At 51.0% G+C, this 23,082-nt stretch overlaps 1 protein-coding gene across 8 annotated transcripts in view; it reads left to right on the plus strand.

The window, feature by feature from the left end:
- Window positions 1-23,082, plus strand: part of OPCML (opioid binding protein/cell adhesion molecule like) — a 331,383-nt gene that overhangs the window by 153,274 nt on the left and 155,027 nt on the right. Inside the window, exon 1 of one of the 8 annotated variants that reach the window (XM_017809784.1) lies at window positions 11,053-11,135. The exons of the other annotated variants lie outside the window; for them this stretch is intronic. The gene's annotated coding sequence lies outside the window, so the exon portion shown is untranslated. Of the gene's footprint in view, window positions 1-11,052; window positions 11,136-23,082 lie in introns of those variants that run through there. 8 annotated transcript variants of the gene reach the window in all.

A 23,082-nucleotide genomic window follows, 5' to 3' on the forward strand; every position in this document is an offset into this window, starting at 1 on the left:
ACACGGTCTGAGAGACATCGCTGTTGGAACACCTCAACTGTCCGACTTGATTTTATTTAATGGGCTCTGCAATCTGGTGATTAATCTGGTAATCACAGCAAATGTTACAGTCATGGCTGGCAATAAAAATATAACCTCAAGTAGATACAAACTCTCTTCTCCTTTCTTTTTTTTTTCTTTTTTTTTTTTCCCCCCTCTCTGAGAAATTGTCAGTTGACATCTCTCGCCTTTATGAGAGACGGCAGGAGGGAGAGGGAGATGTGTGTGATGGGAAAACCTGATCCCTGCTGGATCCTCTGCAGGGCTCAGAAAACTTCTATCTCCTCGCTGATGCAGTGGGGCTGAGCAGTTCCCCCCCACCCCTGAATTTAGGCAGAGTGTTTTTTTTGGGGTAGACACGGACGGGGATCGGATCAGCTGCCCTCGGAACTGCAAATTGATAGTTTTGTCTCGTTTCCTGGAACTCCACCAAATGGCTGGATTATTCCAAAAAGCACAAGAAAGGCCTGTCTTTCCCTCTGCCTGCCTTTGTTGTTGCTTGATTTTTTTGTTGGTGTTTTGCTGCTGCAGTTGGCTACGTGGATGAAAAGGGCAGTTTGTGACCGAGAGGGATAGACGTGGTTAGAAAACAGCAAAGTAGAGCAGGGATTTTGCAAACTGTACTGCTCGGGCATCCTTCTGTCAGGATAGGGACATAAATCCAGGCATGTTTTGCACATTTCCCCATCACGTTTTCCTGCAGATTTCCACCAAAAAAAGTCCCTTAAGCCCCAAAAGGCGGCTTGGCGAGAGACAGCGCTGGTGTTGATTCTGGAGGAACAGTATTCCCATATGCTTTGCTAGGTCCAGATCTGCTTCCAGTAAATATCCTCAGCAGCCGGGATTGAAGTTCAATTCTCTGCCAGTCATCCTCATCTAAGACTTGCATTTATTTATCCTTTATAATTCCCTTGGCCAATGTCCTTTCTTCCCCCAGCTCCTTGAACTTTTATCGTAACCCTCATGGGAATGGGGAGGTGAGGAGCCTGTGTTCCCTGGTTCTGAGGGATGCAGGGGATGGGGATGGCATTTCCAGACTGACTGGATGCCAGCCCTGCAGGCTGGAGCCCGTGGATGTGGCAGGGAGCAGCCTGTCAGCTGGGGAACAGCTCTGGAGCTCGAGCAGGAAATGGGAGAGGGGATGTTTCAGTGCAGCTTCTCATTCGAAAAGGTTAAATATATCAAACCGGGGTTGTTTCTTCCTATTAAAAGGGTTGGGTTTGATGCTTCCTTTCTAATTAGGAACAAGTCGAGAAAGATTGTGAAACCTTTTGTGTGACTGTGTTTGAGCTGTTTCTGTGCTGACTCGGGAGCAGTTTGCATTTGTGTGGAAGGGCCCTGGGGCGCTGGGTGGGAGCAGTGCCATGTCCTCTCCTGGGGTGGCCACAGAAAAAAAAGAACCTTGGACTTGATGAGTTCCAAGCCAAAAAAACTTAATGTCATCCAAACAGTGCCTGCAGACTCATTAAAGCTCCTGGAAGGTGACCCAGCTCTCCTGCAGCAGCAACAGGGAGGGGAGCTGCAGGTGTGTTTACCTGCAGGCACAGGGAGCTTTTGCACCCTCTGGCACCAGCTCCATCATTAGTGTTGCCTGATTTTACTTTGCCACCTTGGGAAAGATGTTTTTTAATGCCTCAGTGTCCTGCCTGCCCTCCCCTGCCCTTCTCCGGGCTGCTGAGCACCGTCTTTTAACTTTGAAGGAATTGTCACCCTTCTTTCCCATCTTTCCTTGGCTGTCTGTCACCTTTTGCTGCCAAATTTCCTGGACTGTGAAATGAAGCTTTTATTATCTTCCGAGAAGGGGGGGGGGGGGGGGGAACAGGGGGGGCAGAAATTAAATTAGTGAAATTAAAAAGATGATGATGATGACGACTGTAACCCAACTTCAACCCTTTTCATTCCGCCTGACGTAGCGAGACAGCAGGCTGTGTTCTGGGGCTTCTGCTTGGATTGCTGGAAAGAACCGAACTTTTACTTTCAAATTAACCTGTCAAATCATATATTTATAAAGGAATGGAAGGCAGGAGAATGAGGGTCCCGGATATTCCCACGCATCAATTAAGGGGAAAATTAATTACAATTTACTGGCATTACCACATTAGAGCTCCCTTCATTAGAGAGCAGCTCACTCTGTGCTCTGGAAAAAGTTTAATGAGGGGGTTTGGAGGGAGGGAGGGGCATCCCAGGATGGTTCTGTGGGTGGGCATCCACTTGGAGTTGGTGTCTCCTCAGAAAAGCAGTTTTGGGATGTGAGGGCATTGGACACTTGAAAAATTGTTCCTTTGACCTTGACAGAGCCCCTGGCTTGGGGTTGGAGCAGGGAAAAGCTGGTTCTCCTTGTCCTTGTCAGCATGTCTCACCCCATCCTGGCGCTGCATCCTTGGGCTGATGAGATCCCTGCTTGATCCCACTGCCAGGGAGTCCCAGAGGCCCATCAGATCTTCCACGTTTATTCTGGGGGTTATTGAATATTTAATGGGTCTGAATTAGTGCTGGAAGGAGCCACCGTGCCGTGGTTCCCCCAGTGTCCCTTTTGTGGCTGCTAAATGGAGAGACCTGGAGAAATGGGACCTGGGGGAATGGCTGCAAAGCTGCTTTTCCATGGGAAAGCCAAGCTCATCCCTGCTCCAAACCTCAGGGCCATTAGCAATTTGCTGCTGGAATAAAAGGTTGTGGCACAGGCAGAAGCCACGGGGTGAGGCAAGGCACAGCCACAGGGATTCCATCCAATCCCACTTTATTTTGCACCCTCGGGCAGTTTTGTGCCATGGAGGGAGCAGCTGCAGAGGGGAAAGGTTGGAGAAGGCTTTGGAAGGGACTGGGAAGGAGGGGAGGCAGATTGTGTGCTGCAGGGAGAGGGAGGGGTTTCATGGAACTTTGAGGAAGTTTGGGAACAGATGAACCTGGCACGTGGCCACCTTGCAAAGCCTGCTGTGGGTTGGGTTTTTTAATATTCCTGGCATCATCCACGAGCAAAGATGAAGTTCACGGGGCTCGGAAAGCCCAGATTCAGAGGTCAAAATTCAGGCAGTGATGCAAAATGCTGAGGTGCCAGATCCAGGCTGTGAAAGGAATTGTGTTGCTGGAAGTCGCCCTGGGACGGAGTTGGCATCCCTGGGAGCTGGGAGCAGTGTGCCTGTGGGACTTTGCCTGGCTCTCATGTCCAGACAGCAGAGTTCCCTGTGGGAGAGTGCCTGTTTTCCAGGCAGCTGGGTCAGGGATATTTAATATTTGCCCTGAGAAGGTGAGATTGAGTGCTTGGAGCAATGGTCCAGCTACTGGGACCAGTCCCAGACAGCTCATTTTCCAACCCCTTGCAGAACGAGGCTGGTTTATGGCCAGGGTGTGCCACTCCTTATCAAGGACACTGCAGCTGTGGCAAGAGGTGCCAGGGGCAGTGTGGGAGGGAGGGAGAGCCCAGGGCTGTGTTCCCATTCCCTGTGTTCCTCTGCAGGGTGGTGGAGAGCAGGATCCAGCCTCTGAGCTGCTGCTGTGCCTGTGGCCACTCAGGCTGGGGAGGCTTGGGATGGATACTCTGGGAAAGGGGCTGCCTGGGCTGGAAGGTGCTGTGCCCTGCCCATGAGCTGTCTTGGCCAAACCAGGTGTCTCTGGGATTGTCCCCTCCATGAATCTGTCACCAAATTCCCCTTCAGTGAGTGGCACTTGCTGCTGCCAGTGAAACCAGCCGTGAGCCTGTGAGAGCTGTCAGGAAAGCTCTTGGCAGCAGCTCCAGGCAGATTTACACCAGTGAAGGATCCAGCCCTCCTCAGGAGCTGGGGGTGGGAGAGGCACTGGGGTTAGGGACCCCGAAAGCACAAACATCCCTGTGACAAGCTGTTTGAAGCCGAGTTGATCAGAGAAGGTGACAGCCCTGCCACATCTGGGAACAGTTTCTGTGTCCTCCTTGCTGACAGGAGGAGTTTGATTCCTTTAATATTTGATGCATTCTGTCTTTTGCAATGTTTGTTTTTGGCGTTGTGAGTTTAGACTTGGGGTTTTTTTCCTCTTTTTTGTTGTTTTTGTTTGTTTTTTCAAACTACGCTGTTCCTCAGAACCAGCTGCCCATTTGCAATGTGGATGGGAGCTCTCTGCAGGAGCCAGGGGAAGGGCAGGCAGTGTGACAGCTAATGTGACACTTGTGTGCCTGGAAACTCTGCCTGACCTGTGAGTTTGCTGCTGCTTCTCCCCATCCTCGCCCACCCACTTCCCAGCAGGAGTGAGGTGGTTGCCTCCTCTTGCACGCAGGAAGGATGCAAGGGATGCTAATAAGGCTTTTTTTCCTCCCTCCTGTGTCACTCTGCTTGAAGCTGGGAGGGGTAGGTGATCTCCTGGGACACTCCTGGACCATCTTGCTTCAGATTCCTTTTTCCCAGCCTGGGCCCTGCTCCTGCAGGATAACAAGCTGCTGGCAGCTCCATTGGAGCCATCCCAGCAATTGGGTGCCCTTGGGCTCAGCATGACAGCTGTGGCACAAAGCACTGGAGCATGTCCCACCTGCAGGACACCCTGGTCCTGTGCCTTGTCCCGTTCCTGCTGCAGATGGGCAAAGCTCCCACCTGGAGAGCAAAATTTCCTGCAGTTGGGGTAACTTCTGCTCTCCAGATGGCTTCTTTCCCTCTCCTGGCACATCCCTGTGGAGGCAAACCTTCCTGTGTCTTGAAATGCTGAGCTGAGGTTGTCTCTCAGAGGAGAGGGCAGGGCAGTGTGTGCTGAAGTTGCCTGGGGGCATTTTGGGAGTCTGTGTGAAGAGAAACCATTGTGGAGGGTCTGGAGAGCCTCTGCAGGCAGCAGGACAGGGTGGCTGTGCGTTTTGGATGGGCTCCTGGAGCAGGACCAGGTTACCCTCCAACAGGGAGCTTTGCTGGCCACAGTCCTGGTGGGAAGGCAGGAGCAAGACCCCAGGGAGGAGGAGCACAGGCTGTCCCAGGCTCGGCGCTGGCAGGGTGAGCTCTGTGCCACACAGAGGCTTCCCCTGTTGACATAAATTTAAGTGGGTGCCACAATTGCTGTGGGCTCTGACATTCATTGCCACTCTGATTACAAGGCAGAGCAGGGAAAACTCAAATTATCCAAAAAGGCAAGAAGAGAAAGGGAAAAAGTCGTGCCTTGCCAATCGAGGTCGGGGTGCTGCGGGGCAGGACAGGAGGCAGAGCTGCTCTTCTGCCCTTGCCATGCTCAGGCAATGTTGTCCAAGCTCGTGTTTGAAGGTCTGCCCTTGGGGCGTGGTGGGATGGAGAGGTTCATCACTGGGGTTTGGAGGCGTGGGTGCTGTTTGAGGCCAGAGCAGAACGAATCCCGGCCGTGCGCTCGCGGGCATCTCTTGGGCAACTGCCTTATAAGTGGTTTGTGGAGAAGTGGGGCTGATGTGGGAGGTAGTGGGGCTGGATGGGGATTACAGCTGCTTGGCTGCAGGTCAGGCAGACAAATCCTGCTTTCTGGTTGCTTTCTGAAAGCCTGGCACGTTGTGCCTGACAGCAAAGCTGTGGCTTGAGCCTCCTAAGCTGAGAAGCACAAATTTCCCCATTTCCCACTCCGGGTGCTGAGCTGTTGGCCATCTCTGCCCGAGGGTGCTGGACAAACCTAACTGCAGCTCCAACTCGCTATCAGTGCTTTTGAGACTCTGCCAGCATTTCCATGGGGATTTTGCTCCTGCCCATCAGCTGGGAGGAGGAGGAGGAGGAGGAAGGCACTGCCACAGTTGCCTGCTCCTGTATCTGCCTTCATCCTCCTGGAGTGCCTGGGAAGGGACCCTGGGTAGCCATCACTCCTCTCCTGCTCTTCTCCCCCTCCTCCTTTTCCTCCTTTCAAGGTGCATTTCTACATCTGTCGGATGCGGCAGCGTGCCAGCTCGGTTAATTACAGTCTGCTTACCTGAATTCCCCTGTGGAATTCCGGCTGGATAATGGTATCCTTCACTGGCTGGCCTTAAAGAACCACAGGCAGCCAGATCCCTCTGCTTTTGGGTGTAAATACGGGGTTATGATGCTCAGAGCTCCCCCAAGGCAGCAGCAGGGCAGTCGTGGTGGTTGTCCCTAAAGGCTTCTGAGCCGGTGTTGTGCCTGTTCACTCCAGAATGGATCTGGCATCCATCTGTCCAGGAGAGCAGCCATCAGGGAGCAGAGCTGGAAGCCTGAGCCGTGTAGGAGGTGGATGAATGCACTTCTGAGCTGCTCTAATGGTTAAGTGGACAAGATAATGCGATACTTTTCATTCCTTATTGGCCCAACTGATCAGTTGTTAATGCAGGCGATTTCCAGCGGCGCCTGTGATTTGCACGGATACAATAGAGCGAGATTTTCATTATGTGGTGGGGTGCTGCTTGATCAAGGGCTGCTGAGAGGAACTGGGGGCAGATCTTGTGCACTATTTATTGTCCTTCACTAGCAGCCGGCTGGGAGCTTTGTCCTGCCTCAGCTCTGTGTCTCTCCGGCGCATCAGTAGCACAAGAGAAGTGTTTCACCTGTGTCTTGTTGGATGATAAAGTTATCGGTGTTCACAGTTACTTTGCTGCAGTTGTGGACCCTGGATAAGGGGTTTTTTTGGAGGCACCGTGTGTGATTTTTGTTAACAGTGTTCATCTGCTGCACACTGATGAGAGACGAGTTTGATGCCTCGAGAGGAGCAGCTTAGGAGGTGCTGGCATGGGAGGTCCTCTCTCCATCACCCCCTGCTCCATCTCTGGCCCCTTCCAGTCCAGCCAGGCAGAGGAAGGATGCCCTGAACCCCCTGAATTTCTCTCACTCCATGCTGGCCTCCAGCTCTGTGATCCCTGGGGAAGCAGTGTGTTCCTGCAGACCCTGCTTAGCTCATACTCTAAAGCAGCTTTTCTTTGCTCCGACTGATTTTTCCGCACTCTCTCTCTGGAAGACGATGTAATCTCTTTCCTTATTGACACTCACAGCAGATCCTTATTGAGAATACGGTCCAGGGACGATGCTGCAGCTCAGGAGGGAGCTGGGCCATCAGGTTATTGAAACCCCATTATTATTTGGGATTGCAGTTCCTGCCTGCTCATGAACTGGATGAGAGTGGTGTCCTGGGACCACAATAGGTGACCTTGGTAATGCAGATTACTCAGGAAGGGTTTCCCATGCTCTGGCATTCCCACTCCATAAACAGCAGAGGCTTTGGTGAGCTCCTGTTATTGGGAATCAGTCCCTTCCACTCCATTCTCCAGAACTTTGGGATTCAGGGCTGCTGGCGACAGGGAGGATTTGATATTCAAGGCGTAGGGGCAGGAAAGCATAGCCTGAAAGGTGTCAGTCCAATCTCACTGGCCTTTGTGCCTTTATTTATCTGAAATCCCACAGAGCCATCCTTCACTGGCTTGGATCAAAATTCATCTGATTGTGGCGTGGGTTTTGCAAAGTAGTTTTTTTCCTTAAAGCCCCAGTTCCTGTGATGACACAGGAGTCTCAGGCTGCCTTCTCCTTCTAATGAGAAAGTTTCTCAGGAGGTGAAGCAGAGCTTTCCTAGGAAGAGGCAGCTGTGCTTCCAGGCAGGGGTTTATTGCCCGAAAGCAGCTGGCTTTGTCCTGTGCCACTGAACTTTCCATGGGATGCTCTGAGCCAAGCCCAGCCTTGGTTATTGTGCAGAGTAATCATATAGGTGTCTCATTTAAACTAGGAGTGAACCAGGGCCAGGAAACAACTCTGCAAACAATCAACTTCTTCTCCTCCACCCACCTCCTCTCATCCCATATTCTGGCCTGGAAAGCTTGAGGGAGTGCAGTACCTGCTGCCCCCAACCCACGGGAGGACCCGGCGTGCAAGGTGTGCAGGCTAGAGGCTGCCCAGGAGCTTGACTTTCCTTCTGGCCACTCTGCCTTCAGCAGAGAGAAGGTGGCCTCTGGAAAGGCTTGCAGACTCTCGGCAGGTGAGGGAGCACAGCGGGCAGGGCCGAGCCAAGGCGGGAGGGTCGCGCGGCAGCGCTGGGCGCCGGCCGCCCTTGGCATATGGTGCCGTTGTGCTTGGGTGCCTCTTTTTAAAGAATTATCAAAGAGCCCGTCCATCTGGGCCCCCTCGCTGCTGCCGGCGCCACGGGGCTCCCACCAGATGGTTTGCAAAGGAAACAGCTTCGGCTCGGGAGGGGAAGGAGACCTGTCCAAAGTGTTGTGTGGCTGGAGCTCGGCACCGGCACCGCGAGCGCAGCGCTGGCAGGAGCAGCTTCCCTGTGACGTGCAGGGGTGGTGTGACTGAGCAGGCAGGCTCTGTGGCTCCTGGGGGTGTTTGTGCCCCTGCAAACCTCCTGCTGGCTGCGCTGTGAGGGCTTGGGTGGCAAATCCTGCCCTGGAGAGCAGGCTGGGAGCTGCTTGTCCCCTGTGCCTTGGGTCCGTGTCCTCAGACACACGTGCTCCGCACGGGCTCCTGGAATGTAAGATCACTTTGCAGAGGTCAGTGCTGAGCAGTTTAGGGAATGGCTGATCTGCTGCTCATATTACCTGAAGCCTTCCCTGAAAATCCTTCAGCCATCCAGCCGCTGACCCTGAGATGTGACAAGCTCACAGCTCTTGCCAATAAAGTAGCGACTCGGTTTGAATAATATCTGACAATTACGTGCTGAGCCCCAGCATTATGCAATATTTATGCATGTGTCTGGACTGTAAAACAGTGATTATCTAAAAGGAGTAATTGTTTGCAGCCTTACACTGAATTTCTTTTCTTCTTTGGCCTTGCAGAAGCCACACTGTTAATCAGCAGCACACACGCCACTCGTTAAACGCTCCCACTAAACCCAGACCCACGATTAGCCCAGAGGGGCTCCGTGGAGTGTCTTGGTGCAGTGGCACGAGGCTCTGTGCATGGAGGTTTATTTTACTGCCTCAGGCTGTCAGATTGCTCGTGCTTGGGAAGCGAGGCGGGTGAAGAGGGTCCAGCACACCCACCCCTTCTGGCTGGGCTTGCGTGGGAAGGCAGGCTTTGATGTGGTGAACAGCAAAGTCACACCACGGGCGAGAGGTACCTCGGCAGAAGGGCTGAGCCCGGGTGCCCAGAGACTGGGGCAGTGGCCAAGCTCCCCTGCTTTCACCCTCCCTTTCCCTCCTGGACACTCAGTCGTGCTCCCGTGCCCTTGGAGTGGAGCAGTGATTGAAATCTCTCTTTGTTCCTCGCCCCCTCTGCCACAGCAGCTGCCTTTTATTTCTTTTTTCCCCCCTTCTCTTCTTTTTCCAAGTGTTGTTCGCTGTCATCCTGGGCCGAGGAGGAAGTCAAAGCTGAAGAGACAAATGTGGGCTGTCAGATTGCAGGGGTGGGGTGGGAAGGAGAGGGCAGTGAGTCCTCCTGCCCTGCCAGCAGCAGGAGGAGGTGCTGCAGAGCACACAGGAGCCCCCGTCACGCTGGGGCCAGAGGGGTGATGCTTGTTTCTGCAGCAGAGAAGGAAAGTCTCTATTTTGAGGAGAAAATAAGCTTTTCCATCCCTTTGGTGCTCTGCAGAGGCAGCAGCGGGGCAGCAAAATGTTTTCCAACTTGCACTCCATCACCAACCAGTGACAGTGTGGTCACAGGATATATCCCAGTGTAATTCCTGCAGGGATGCTTGGATTTGAGGTGGAGGAAGGCTCAGGGGACCAGGCAGCAGAGACAAACAATGTGCCTGGTCAGCAGAACAGGCAGTGGAGCTGGAGAGGCCAGGATTACTGCTGCCACAGCTTGTTAACATAAACTAATACAGGCTGCTGCATTGGACACAGGGAGATAGGAGGGAGAAAAATGGGAAGCGTGTGCAGGAATAAGGGCCCAGATAATGAACCTGGCAATGAGAATGCAAAGCAAAACAAAACAGGAAGAAATGCTGTTGTTGCAGAGTCTGGGCTCTGTCTGCTGCAGCTTCTTGCTGGTTTTCAGACTTTTTTCGTGGCTGGGATTGTGCTTTCCAGTAATGCTGGGATCCCTGCTTCACCCCCAGAGCTGTGGGAAGAGAGGAATGTTCAGTTTGAGGCCTCAGTGGCACTAACCCTGATTCAGCCAGAGCGTGCCACCTTCACAGTTGGAGTGCAAGCAGGGTGACGCTTCCCAGCATCTCCTGGGACTGGAACTTACAGCAGGAGACATGTTTTCCATGACCAGGATGGGCTGTGGGCCCTTTCCAGCCCATACAGGACTAGTTCTTTGCTTCTAAAGTGATGAACTGGCTTTGGCCAGTGCTTTGGGCTCCCGCAGCAAAGAGCAGGGCAAGGGGTGCAGTTGTTCCTGAGGAATTTGGGGTGAGGGGGCTCCTTGCACATCCTGGCAAGGGAGGGATGAGGCAACATGCCATGCAGATGTCACCCTGGGACGTGCTGTGTCAGTAGATCACCACGCTGAGCTGCTGGGTTGTGGGAGGACAGGTGATCTCCAGCCTCTCTTTTTTTGGGTATGAACAGCGTGGAGGGGAGTTTGCTGCAGCGTGTGGGACCAGACACCCACCCCAGCAGTGCAGGGCCAGCCCTGCTGAAAGGCAGAGCCGTCTGTATGAGATGTGCTGCCTTCTTGCCTGAAGGGTCCTCCTGCCTTCTCACAGGTCCCTCAGCCGTGGACAATTCATCTGTTTTTATGGTGATGACGGAAGAATCCAATCTGCAGCCTGTGGCTGGAAAGTTCAGAGCCACGCAAGGCTGGCTGGGGAGGAGAGCAGGTTTTATTGATGGTCTGGGCTCCTGGATGTTGTGTGGGAGGAATCTTGTTAATGGGTCCCTTGGGCCATTGCCTCCTGACTCTGCCATATCTCCTTATTCACCCGCCTCAGCTCCGATGGTTTCTTTTTTTTATATTTTTGCTTGTTCAGATTTTTTTCTCTTTCCTGCTCTCTTTTAGTGTTGTAAGGGCTTTTAAAATTGCAGCAGGAGGGAAGGATGTGGTGCTGGCCAAGGCACCTCCCAGCCCTTTCCCATCTCTCGTGGTGTGTCCTACAGTGTCGGAGATCGCCACAAAAGATGTTCTGGGCTTTGTGATGTGGCTCTGACAACACAGAGCGATGGCCTTGGCTCCAAGGTGACCAGGGAGCTGTTGATGGGCAGCAGCCCCATCAGTCTCTGGTGTCAGTTCTAAGGGGTGAAAGGATGATCACTCACTGCTCATCTTCCCGAAACCATCGCCAGGCCACGCTCTGCAGCTGGAATTGTGAGTCGTTCTCACAGGAACGCTTGAGCCTCCCCTGACGGGCCTCCCCTGACGGATCAGGCTCCAGCTTTCTGGCCCAGTTTTGATAATTAATTGATAGTTGAAAATGTTTGACAAACAAACAGCAAACCCGAAATCAAACCCGCTCACGTGTGCATTAACATTTCATGCCGCCCTTCTTGTTTGTTTGCTTTTAAATCACAAAACGCTGTGATACATTTTTAATCGGAAGCGCTATTGGCTGTTTCCATCGCTGTTTCAATAACTTCCTTGATGAAAAAGGAGTTCGATGCCGGGAACGTAATGGGATCTTTTAGGAGGTGGGCGAGGGGCTTGTGACAGCCGTTTTCACTTCTACAAAGGACGGTTTTTGTCAGGCAGAAATATATTTAAAAACACGCTTATTTGAAGAAACTCTCTGAGCTCTCGGGATGCTCTTTGATGGCTTTCGGCATCGCAGGGTGGCACACGATGAGCTGCGTGTGCTGGGAGGGTGGGGGGTGATGGCTGTGTTTAGTGTCCCCAGGGCAGGGTCCTCGGCCCCTCGAGGGGTTGTTTCCTTGCAATCACATCTTTCAAACCCTCCTTAAGGTGCTCTCAACAAGAAAATCCTCCCTGCTGGCTAAACCCAGTGACTCGCAGACAACTGCCTTATCTTGAAAGCTTAACTAAGGTTTTCCCCCCTCTCCTGTGAAGGCAGGAGATGAAAGGCATGTTTGTGTGTATCTGTGTGGGTTTGCAACACGGTAAATAGTGGGTAGGGAATATTAATACAGGACTAAACCCATCCCTGGCATGAATCACAGGGAAGACATATGTTGCGACAACTTTCCTAAGGGAGTTCTGGCCAAGGTAGATACCAAGTGTTCCCCAGAGGGAAGGAGGAGGGAATGACAGCTCTTTTCTTTCCAAGACTGATGTAATTAAAGAGTTATAATGTCCCTTAACTTCCTTGCCCTTGGCACTGTTGTGCACTGGCATATTTATTTATTATTTTTTTAGCACTGATGACTGACTAATAGGTTTTATGTGAAGAGGCAGGATGCCCAGAAATGCAGTTCAGCACTGTATAGAGAGAATATTATTGTATTTCCCTGGGAGTGAGCATCCATCCATCCATCCATCTTCCCTGTGTGACTGACTCTATGGCTGAGCATGAGGTTAAACCCACTTGTCCTTCCTGCTGTTGCTTAACACACTGAACTTTGTAGAGAGAAGCTTATTTTAATTTAATAGAAAAATACATTATACATAATGCTCCCCATAATTTTCCCTCTGATCTGAAGGAGAATCTACTGGTCTAATGCATCTGCCCAAGCCAGCCCAGGTACCTGCAGATTTGTTGCTGCATGGCTTAAATAATAACAATAACAATACCAGTAGCAATAATATTCTTTGCTGCTGTCCTTGAGTGACAAAGATGATGGAAAATGAAGTTGTAGATAGCTGGAGATGACAATGTGAGTATGCTCTACCCATCTTCCAGGTTATTAGCAGGTGTCAGTCACTGGAAGGAATCTAATCATTTCCAGACGCAGCGATGTCTCCAAACGTCAGCCGTGCTGCTGTGGCTGCAGAAAGCAAATGGTTTTATGGGCTCAATTCCCATTTCTGCTCAGAGCTGTTGTTAGGGAGGCTGTAATGGTGCAGAAGTGCGTGGCCATGTTGCATTATCCACTGCAGGGGGGTCCTGACACCCCACTCCTGGGTGTCACCGTGTCACACGTGCAGCACCCGCTGCCTGTTGCTTTGTGGAGCTGCACCACCCATCCTTTCATACATTGCTCTGCTAATGGCCCTTGCCCAGTTATCCATCCCTCATCCTTGATTAATCTGGGAAAGGTGGCGATGGTGAGACTGTTGCCATCGAGAAAGGGGGAAGCACAAGAGGTCTGTTTGCCCTCCTCCCCATCCCCACGCATGAGCTCATGTGGAGCAAGTCATGGGGGCACGAATTCCTCCCTTGGAATCAGCATCCTTGATGAGCAGTGGTATAAACATCAATAATAATTCCTTTTTGAGGGAACACAACACCCACAATGGGTGTCAAACCTTGCTGCCGTGGGGGGACTTGCTCCCACATGCCTTTCCTGGAGGGTCCATCTCGTCCGGAGGAGCCGGGGAACCACAGGAGTTCATTGTTTTCCAAGCAGGTGGTGCTTTGCGAGCTTGAAGTGAGCACCAGATGGGCAGAGATGATGAAAGAGGCATCGGCGTGAAAGGCTTCCCTCTAGGGTGTTAAATATTACATTCCCCGAGCCCGCTGAACTGCTGAAACCAATAGAACTAATTAGGGAGCCGGGGCCGGCGAAGGACGCGCCTTGGCTGGAGGAGATGCCAGATCCCACAAAACCCTCCCTTTGTCTGCCCCAGCGTCTGGGGTGTGCCTAATGGACAGGGCACGCTGTCCTTTGGGGGGATGGCACTGGAAAGGGAGCGTGCCCCTTGTCCCAGGGCCCACCTTCCAGCGTGGATGGGGACTGGGAAGTGGAGGGGTTGGTTTCCCCCCATTGCAATCTGCTAAGCAGATTGAGAAGACCTCGTGGGTGTTTGGCTGTGGAGAGCTGTGCTGTGTCCTCATGTGTCGTGTGAGGTCTGCGAGGAGTTTCCAGGGGCAGGGAGTAGGGCAGGGCTTGCCAGGGTCACAGGGACTCTGGAGAGCATGTTAAAGCCACTGTCACTGCGTGCCTGCTCCTCTCCTTTGGTGACAAGCCAGGCTTTGTAAGCAGGGCGACCCGGTGACCCCATCAGCACAGGCTGAGCACAGTGTCCACGTGGGTTTGGCTGCATTTGAGATCTTGTCCCCCGACTTTCACATGCTGCTCCCCAGCAGTGCCCTCCCTGGGTTTGATGAGGGGCCAGTGGGCACTGCCATACCCCCCAAAATCCATCTTTCCCTAGATTTCTGTCTCTGCTGCAGGAGCTCCTGCCCCACTATGCAGCAGAGCCGTTGCCTCGTCGTGAGTGAGAGTAAATCCATTACTGTGCCCTTGTCAGTGCAGGGTCCTGTTCTCTTAATGGGCTTGTTCAGTGCCGTGTGCCAGCAGCTGCCCTGGAAAGGGGCAGAATTATCCAAGCCAGCCCATGCCATCTGTGCCCTCAGTCAGAGCTGCTTCATCTCTTTGTGCTGCAAGTGCCCCTCTGCCTCTCCCTCCCTCGGCAGCCCTTGCGATGGAAATAATAGTAATAACAGCAATAATAATAATACTAATAAAAGAAAAGGAATTAAGACGAGTAGGCAAACATAAAGATGAGTTGTTGCATGGCTTCTGTGCCGATTCTGATCTCAATGTCAAGGGAGCATCATTCCAGCCTAATGGCATCTTTCCGTGAGAGCGCTTTGTAGCAGTCATAAATAAACATGCCGGCTGAAAGGCACGATAACAAAAAAATGGAAACTGAGGAGCCCGGGATCTTTATTATTGAGCGGACAAAGCATCTGTGATTAGCAGGAACAGGGGGAGAGGAGAGGGTAAAAATAAAAGGCGGCCGATTGTGTTGCTGCCTTGTCCGTGTCAAGAGAGGATCTGGCTGTGGTAGGTTGACAGGTTGTCTGGATAAATAGTTTGGGGGCAGAACACACATTTCTGATGGAACTTTTCTTTTTTACAGCCAAGATCAGGAGCTCCAGAGGTACTGTCAAGGACGGACGAAGCTCTATAAATCAGGACAGGCTTTTTTGTCTGTCTGAAAAGTCTTATCTCGGAGTTCGTCCAGGCAATTTTTTGAGGTCTCTCTAGCTTCCTCCCTGCTCCTTATCAGAGCGCTACAGCTTTAAATGCAGATAGATACCCTCTAATGGAAGCACAAGCCAGAGCCCTCACTCCTTGTAAGTGCCAGCTCGTAATTTAGTTGTGTGCCCTTTGGCACCGGTGCATCCATCACGGGAAGCGGAGGCAGCATCACCTCCTGGTGCATCCCCACCTGTGGTGGCAGTGGGGGCTCAGCCATGGTGAGGGGACCCCCAGCTCCTGCCCTCCTTCCTCAGTCTGGGATGAGGCACCTGTAAAATGGGCTGAGGCCAGTGGGTTTTTTAACTCTGCAGTTGTGTTGAGGGGATTAAGGAACGATAAAGAAATCCTCCCTGGTATCTGAGGCAGCAGGGTGGAGATGGGCAGGATGTGGAGTGGTTTGCTGAGCAGCCATTTCTTTGAATTTTTTAGTTTTTCTCTTGCTGAGTCTTTTTTTTTTTTTCCCCCCACCACTTTTTGTACTTAGACATGAGCTGGGAAGGAAGGGCTGGTTTTTGGCTGGCTGTGGTCCAGGGGGATGTCATGCACCCGCAATCAGAGCTCACTGGGATGAAAACCGACACGAGGTTTGATGGGGGAAGCTGTCAAGCCACCCCTTGTCTGTGGAGTCCTACCCAAACCTCCTCAAACCTTTTGAAAATCACTTGTCACCTTCTCTAACAAACAGTGCAAGGCTAATGGCGACACTTCACCATTCCCGACAGCTCCAGATTGTTAATTCCGCCTGGTTTCCCCCCCCACCAACAGCGTTTTGCCTTCTGGCTAAAGCAGCGTGGCTGCATCAGCCCGGGAGCTCCTCACCTGAGGACATGTGAAGGGGGTTTAATAGGTTTTTTCTCTTTGCCCCACTGGGCTGTGACCGGGAGGGGAGACAGAGCTGCCTGAGTCACTAATTGCTTTGGCCCTGCAACTCCCGGATGATGGAAAAGATTAAAAGGGAAGGAAAACAGCCATTCTATCTCTTTCTTGAAAAAACTTGCAGCATGAAAGGCTCATTAACATCATTAATGTTTCATTAACCTCTAGCCAGACAAATAAGCTGGAGGTAATTTAACAGTATAGGGAAAAGCAAGAAAATTAAAAATTACCCAGGTGTAGGTGACATTCTCCAAGTTTACCTTCGCTGTGCATTTTGGAGGGGTGTGGGTTCTGCTGCCTCCCTGCCCGGGGCTTGGAGCTCTGCCAGTGGCTCTGCCTGCTCCGAAGGGCTGCGGGTAATAACGAGCAGGGAAAGTCATTGATTGTGACAAAATGGGATTCATTTGAACACAGCAACATCTGAAATCTTGCAAAGGAACGTTGCTCTGCACAATGCCGGCTTGGGGGAAAAAAAAAAAAAAGTACTGAAGGAAAAAAAAAAAAGAAAGGAAGGGGGTGAAAATCGGTGGCTGCAAAATGACTTTCTTTGTTTGGGTAAAACGCTTTCTCCCCTTGTTAATTTCGGTGGGGGTTTATTTGATTTTTATCTCTCCCCAAGTTTACATGCTCCTCCTCCACCCTGCTCCTCCCAAGTCCATATGAGTGTATACACAGAGGGAGAGATGTATTTATACACATGCAAACGCACACTGGCTGTGCTTTGTGAGCGCAGTTGTAACTCATCACCTCTTTCTCAATTGCCTTCCCTTTAGCAAGACCTCTGGTATCAAAGAAAATTGTTAGTTCCTCCCCAAAATCTAAGGGGGTGGATTGAAAATGGAAGGAAATGGCAGTGCTTTTTGGCTCTTTGCTGTAGTGTGTTCTGGTAGCTTCCAGAATTGTCTAATTCATCTGGGTCGTCCATGAGCAGGTGATAAGAGGCAGTTTCTGCCTCTAAGAGAGTAGAGAATAAGGAAAATCAGCCAAGAGAAGATGTGTCTCCCCATCCATCCTGTCCCCAGTTGCAGAGGGATGAAGGTGACTTGCCCAAGGTCACCCAGAGAAGATCGTGTTGGAGCTGAGAGTTGAATGTGCTCCTCATGGATCTTAATCCCTTGGTTTCTACTTGTTCTCCTGTCCCACAAAGCAGACCCTGAGCAATTTTGTAAGGTTTGTGTGTTTCTGGGTTACTTTTGCTTTGTGGTATTAAGGCCCAGGCAGTTTCCCACTGTTATCTGTGGGGTAGGAGGAGGAGATCTCTGGCACTTCATTAGCTGTAATCCTGGCTCCTCTACTTGCTCTGCCTTTGGCCTGGGATAAGTTGCCTGACTTCCATGGCTCTATTTCCCTAGCCACAAAATGTGGATAACTCTTACAGAGTTTGAATTAGTCCTTATAAAGAGCTTTAAGTGTGAAATACGTTGTTAATGCCAATTTTCCCGTCTTTACCCACTCCTGCCTGGTGTTTACTGAGACAGGAGATCTCAGCCAAGTGAGTGGATGTTTCTTGAGCAGAGGTTGTGATCAGACTGTTGTCCAGCACAAGGAAGGGATGGGAGATGCTGAATAACATGGAACTACCAGCTCTGGCTCCTCACACTCTGTTTTCAGCAGCACCTTGAATACCTTGAGCTCAGGGACTTCAAAAGCTGCAGTGTTTTGTTACAGGAGTCTAGTGCGAGTCAAACTCTGTATTTCACAGGTTCCCCAAGCAGCCTGCAGGCACAAATAACCTTTATGTCGTGCTCTCCACTGCTTATGTAAACTTGGCTTCTGCTTGCTCTTGTCAGGCTGTGCCTGTGCTTTTATTCCTGTGAGGATATGCAGTGGCAGACAGAGCAGGTAAAATTTCCCGGTGAAAAAGAGTCTCCCCCGGGGGCTGGGAAGGGAAAGCAGCAGCACAGGTGGGACAGGAGCTGAGCTGGATGTTTGTGTCCCTGGTGTGTCAGGTACAGCTTGCAAATTCGTGTCTGTGGTGACAAGGCCTGTGTCAGCAGCTGGGTCCTGGCAGGCAGAAGGTCCTGCCAGCACTGGCAACCTGTCCTGGGGAGGGATGGTTGGTGTGGCGGTGGGAAAGGTGCTCTCCTTTGGATGCAGCCTCCAGCCTTGGTTATTAGATACCTGCACAGGCAGAACAACCTGGGGCTGAACAGCACTGCCTGCAGCTGCAGGTACAGATGTGGACCTCATGCAGCCAGATGTGCAGGTAATAAGTCTGATTTTCTCTTTAGGCAGTGCATGCAAGCCAGGGAAGATCCGAGGAAAGTCTTTTAAGCATCTCCAGTTTAGCCTGTGTGGTACAAAACTCAGCCAGATTTCCTGGGTGACCCCGTATTGAGGGGCTGAGCTGAGACTTGTGATAAGAGGTGGTGATTTAGGGTACTTGTCTGAGCATTCATGAAGGGCTTTCTGAAAATGTGGGACCCCTTTTTTGTCAGATGAGCCCTTTGAACAAGGAGACATTCTAAAATCACTTGCAGAAATCTTGGTCTAGTTTTGCCATCGCAAAACAGCACGGACTGAAACACTATAAAGATCATTTTTATTGCCATCTATCAGTGTTTGTATCTGTATTTCCATCCCATCTTTTTGACAACAGTAGATGAGCAGCCAGGATTTATCCTTCCCAGCTAAATCTCTTTCAACCCATGCAAGAAGCCCAGGAAATGATTTGACAAAAATATGTAGTTCACCAAAATTATTCAACCCTCAAGCGCTCAGGTTTAGGTCAGTGTAAATTTGGAATAAATATTTGTTCTGGTTCTTATCTTAGCCAAGCTGATTTACCCAGCAGCAGCTGATAACTCCTTTTAAATTCACTGCAGAATGAGCTTCTTCCAAATGCTCATTCCCCCCTTCTCCCCCGTGTCCCTGCCTGGGTTTGTTATCCTGGGGTGGCACACATGGGTGTTGGATTGCTGATGAGCTCTGCTGAGGATCCTCAGCTCTGTGTTTTTCCAAAAGGGAAAACGTGCATAGGAAGTGCATGGAAATGTCTTTTATAATAGAATTTCATCAAACAATTAGGAACAGCTTCCCCAGGTTTTCTTGAAAAGCCCAAATTGGGAACAAATATTTGACTTGCACAGAAAACAGTGTTTAGCTGGTTTATGATGTCTTTTCACTTGTTCAGATTTTAAGCAGACTTTTTTTCTCTCTGAACCTCAGCATTTCCTTCTTCGACAGCAAATCTCTTGAGGTGGAGAGTGCTTTGGAATAGAGTTATTTACCCATCTCTCTCTCTCTTTCTATGAACAGACTTTAAATGAGCTGAAAACCAGGAGCTGCACTTGCACCGGCTCCTGCCAGCTCTGTGGCTGTGCCATCCCTTCCCATCTGCATTCCCACATCTGCTCCTTCCTGGGTGTGGTGCAAGAGTGTGAGAGGCAGCAAGGAGAGTGGTCTTGGAGCATCCTTGCATCCCTGCCTGGGCAGCCACATCCCTGCATCCCTGCTGGGGCACCCACATCCCTGCCCGGATGCCCATATCCCTGTCCGAGCCACATCCCTGCCCCGCATCCCTGCATCCCTGCCGGGGCAGCTGCATCCCTGGCCAAACAGCCACATCCCTGCCCTGCCACCCTGCATTCCTGTCCTGGCTGCCCATATCCCTGCCCCTGGGCCACATCCCTGCCATGCATCCCTGCCATGCATCCCTGCCCATATCCCTGCCCCTGGGCCACATCCCTGCATCCCTGCCTGGGCAACTGCATCCCTGCCTGGGCAACTGCATCCCTGCCTGGGCAACTGCATCCCTGCCTGGGCAACTGCATCTCTGGCCAAACAGCCACATCCCTGCCCTGACTGCTCACATCCCTGCCTCTCTTGCTGCATCCCTGTCCCAGCTGCCCGTATCCCTGTCCGGCCGCATCCCTGCCCCGCATCCCTGCCTGGGCAGCCGCGTCCCTGCCCCGTTCGCCCACATCGGTGCCCGGGCAGCCGCATCCCTATCCCGGCCCCGCGTTCCTGCCCGTGCCTGAGGAAGCAGCACCATCTCGCGGCGGTCTGGAGCCGGCACAGGCGGGACCTGCGCGCATCCCACCTCCCGGAGAACCCGGGAAATGCCGGCACTCTCCAGCACCAGCCCTTTCCCAACTGCCTTATTCCGGCCCTCTCAGCACCTGGGTCACACTTTCCTCCTTTTATTCTTCTCCTGTTTTGCAAGGGCAGGGAATTCCGAAGCCTTCTGCTAACCGAGGAGATGTGGAGTGGTTCAAACGTGCATCTTATTTCTTTTTGCTAATCTTTTAGGACATGAAGAAGTACTGAGGTTTATTTGCTGTTGCTCAGACTCTTTTTTTGTACCTGCCTGAAATAATAACCGAATATAATATAATTAGGAGCCCTGTTCTTTTCGAGGTGTGGTTTTCAAGGGTGTGTAGGACATTGCAGCACGTGGTTGCCACATCTTCTAAAGGAGTTTTATCGCCTTTAAAGCTGCTGTCACCTGGAGATGGTGGGTTAAAAAGGTTTTTGATGAAACCGGGGCTGGGGACAGCATCAGGGCCAAAAAAGCTTGTTCTGAGAGGTCTATTTCTAGCACTGTGAGATGCTGAAAGGCAAAGTCAGCGCGTCACCGCTCCCGCTGGTCAGGAGTTGTGTGTGTCACGGTGGGGAGAGGCTGCAAAGAGCAGGACTTGCAGCCCAAGGCCTAGAGATGGCAGATCTGAGACTTAACTGGGTAATTCCTTTATTTTTAGAGCTGGAATAAGGGTGGGTTTTTTTTAGAGCTGGCGTAAGTTTTTTTCCTGTGTTGGAAACAGCCTGGTTCAATCTGACACAGAGATGCTGCTGTCTGGAAATAATCACCTTTGGTCCCTGCTTGGGAATAATGTCATTTTAGGGGAAATTGAGGCACGTTGTCTTTAAAGCTTTAAAACAGCAGCTCTTTCCTTTATAAAGCAATGTGTGTTTGGTGTACCCCAAAAAAATCTTGAAGCAGAAAGCTTGGAGCACGCAAGGTAAGGGAAGCTGCCTTCAGCACTGGGGATTGGAGACAGCAAGTTTTACCAGGCAAAGACTTCTTGCTGAAAAGCTGTGAAAAAAAAAAAAAAATCAAAGAAAACATTTGGAGAAACAAAATACTGCAGCCTCCTTCCACCAGCAAGTGTGTTTTCTTTGGCTTGTTCAAATTGAGATATTTGCATTTGAAACACACCTACATATATTCATATATTTATAGATAGAGCTCTAGAAGGTGAAGCTTGTAGTTTCAGCAAAAAGACTAAAATAGCCTCGTGTTTTTGCTTTTATTTTTCCATCTGACTGCTAAAGAGTCTGTTACTTGCATAAGGCTACTTGGGAAATGCCAGGCTGGATCAGTGCAGTCCAATATCATCCTTGTAGTGGATCAGTTCAGCCCAGTGTCTCCTTGAAGAAAAAATACAATTCCTTCTATGACCATACTCTTTTCTTCATCATGGCAGTTAGGCAGCAGTGGCACTGGGATACTTTGTCCAGGGGCTTTGGGAGCTCTTTGTAACCATCCAGCATCCAGCTCTACCAATCCACCAGGGAAAGGAACTCTCTAGTGGGATGCAGAAACTCCCTGTGTGATGCAAAAACTCTTCGTGCAAGGAAGTTTGCTTAACAAAACCCCTCCCTAGGAGCTCTCCTGTGCCTCCCAGCACCCAAGACCTGCTGGAGGGATGAGGCAGGGCCTTCCTGCATCCCACCAGGTGACAGCAGCAGACAAGCAGCAGTGGCTGCCGAGTGCCCACGGCCGCGTTTTGCTGCCGGAGGGCCCAAGGGCAGGAGCCAAATTGGGGCTGGATATTGACATTGAAAGTTGGCTTTCTGAAAGGCACAACAGCCTTTGCTTGCTGCAGAGCTAATTATTATGCAAATTCATGCTAATAAACTCTGCCTTGCATGTTGTGGAGAAGCTGCCTTTCCCGGTTAACATACCAGTAATGAGAGGTAGATTTGTAATTCAGATGCCGGTGGTAATATCCTAAATTACTCCATGCTGTAATGGACTTTATTTCTTTCTCCCCTCGGCTCTCCCCCCTGTCCAAATGTCAATGCAAATCAGTTACAACTTTGCATATTTATTGCAGATGTATTTATTGTTGATGCAGGGGTGAGACCCTCAGCTAAACAGCTCCTGCTGGCACTGCCGCGGTGCCGGGGGGCTCAAGGTGTGGTTTTACCTGTCACGGTGCTCCAAGGTACTCACTCCATTTCCTTTCCTTTTTTTTTCCTCCCAGGGAACAGCTCCGCAGTGGGAAAAGCATGTGTTATTTTTTTATTCATTAATTCCTTAGCATCTTTCAGTGTGTGGTTTTACATGACTGCTTATTCCCTGAGTTGGTGGAGATAACCAAGGAAGCACGGATCATTTCCAGACTAAGCTAGGATTTAGGCCTAAAGCTAGTGAACTGAGGCTTAGATTAGATGGCATCAGGCCTCTGTAATCTGTCTCTGTAAGATTCTGGCCCAACTTTGTCATCTTAATCAATGGATAATCATGCAAGTCAGCTGTGCTTGACGTTTCAGCTACTGTTGGGCCCCAGCTGAGCCAGAAATACCCTTCTGTTACTCAGTGTCCCGTGTCAGCACAAATGTAAGCGCAGGTTTCTTTCTGCAGCCATGAAACCGTGCTCAGAAAATCCTGATTTGAGGCCGTCTGACAGGGGATGAGATGCAGAGCCATTCCCACACTGCCCTGTAAGCTGCCAGAGGAGCAGGGAGTGTTTCGGGGTATCGCTCTCCGCTCGCTGAACGGAGGGAATAGGAAAGGACAGAGTTATGTCCTGGTGGGTTTAAGCCTGCTGTGGGCTCTGCTCTTACTAGTCTTGGCTTTCTGCTTGCTCTGAGCTGTGTTTTTGTTTATTTTATGTTGCTATAGAAGAGACAGCCCCAAATCTTGGGAGTGTCCGTGGCTCTCCATATCCTTTGCGTCCGTATGGACAAATTGGTGATGCCTTTAAAAATTGGCTTTTGGGGAGATACTCTCTGCTTCTGGCTCTTGGGGTGATTATTTGGGGAAGGAGAGCCGAGCTCGAGCTCACCAAGCTGTTGCAGACACACTGTGTGTGCCCAAGGCTGTGCATCCCTCGTGGACCATGGATTTCCTTCCTGGGTTTTGCTCCAGTCTGGAGTCAGAGCATGTGCCCATGTTAAAACAGGACGAGTGACTGGGGAGGCTGCTCTGGGGTGAGACCTGGAGTGAGTGTGTGAGTGGAGAGAGAAGCAGCAGAGCCTCCGGGCCTGCCTGAACCTAACACAGAGGGGTTTGAAGCCTTTGAACATTTTTACTTTGCTTCCATTTGCATTCAGGTTTCTGCACTACAAGAAACCACCTGGGCTGAGGGGAGAGACTTCTGAAAGGGACT

The sequence above is a fragment of the Lepidothrix coronata genome, unplaced genomic scaffold (assembly GCF_001604755.1).
Source record: "Lepidothrix coronata isolate B3197 unplaced genomic scaffold, Lepidothrix_coronata-1.0 Scaffold27, whole genome shotgun sequence".
NCBI lineage: Eukaryota > Metazoa > Chordata > Aves > Passeriformes > Pipridae > Lepidothrix > Lepidothrix coronata.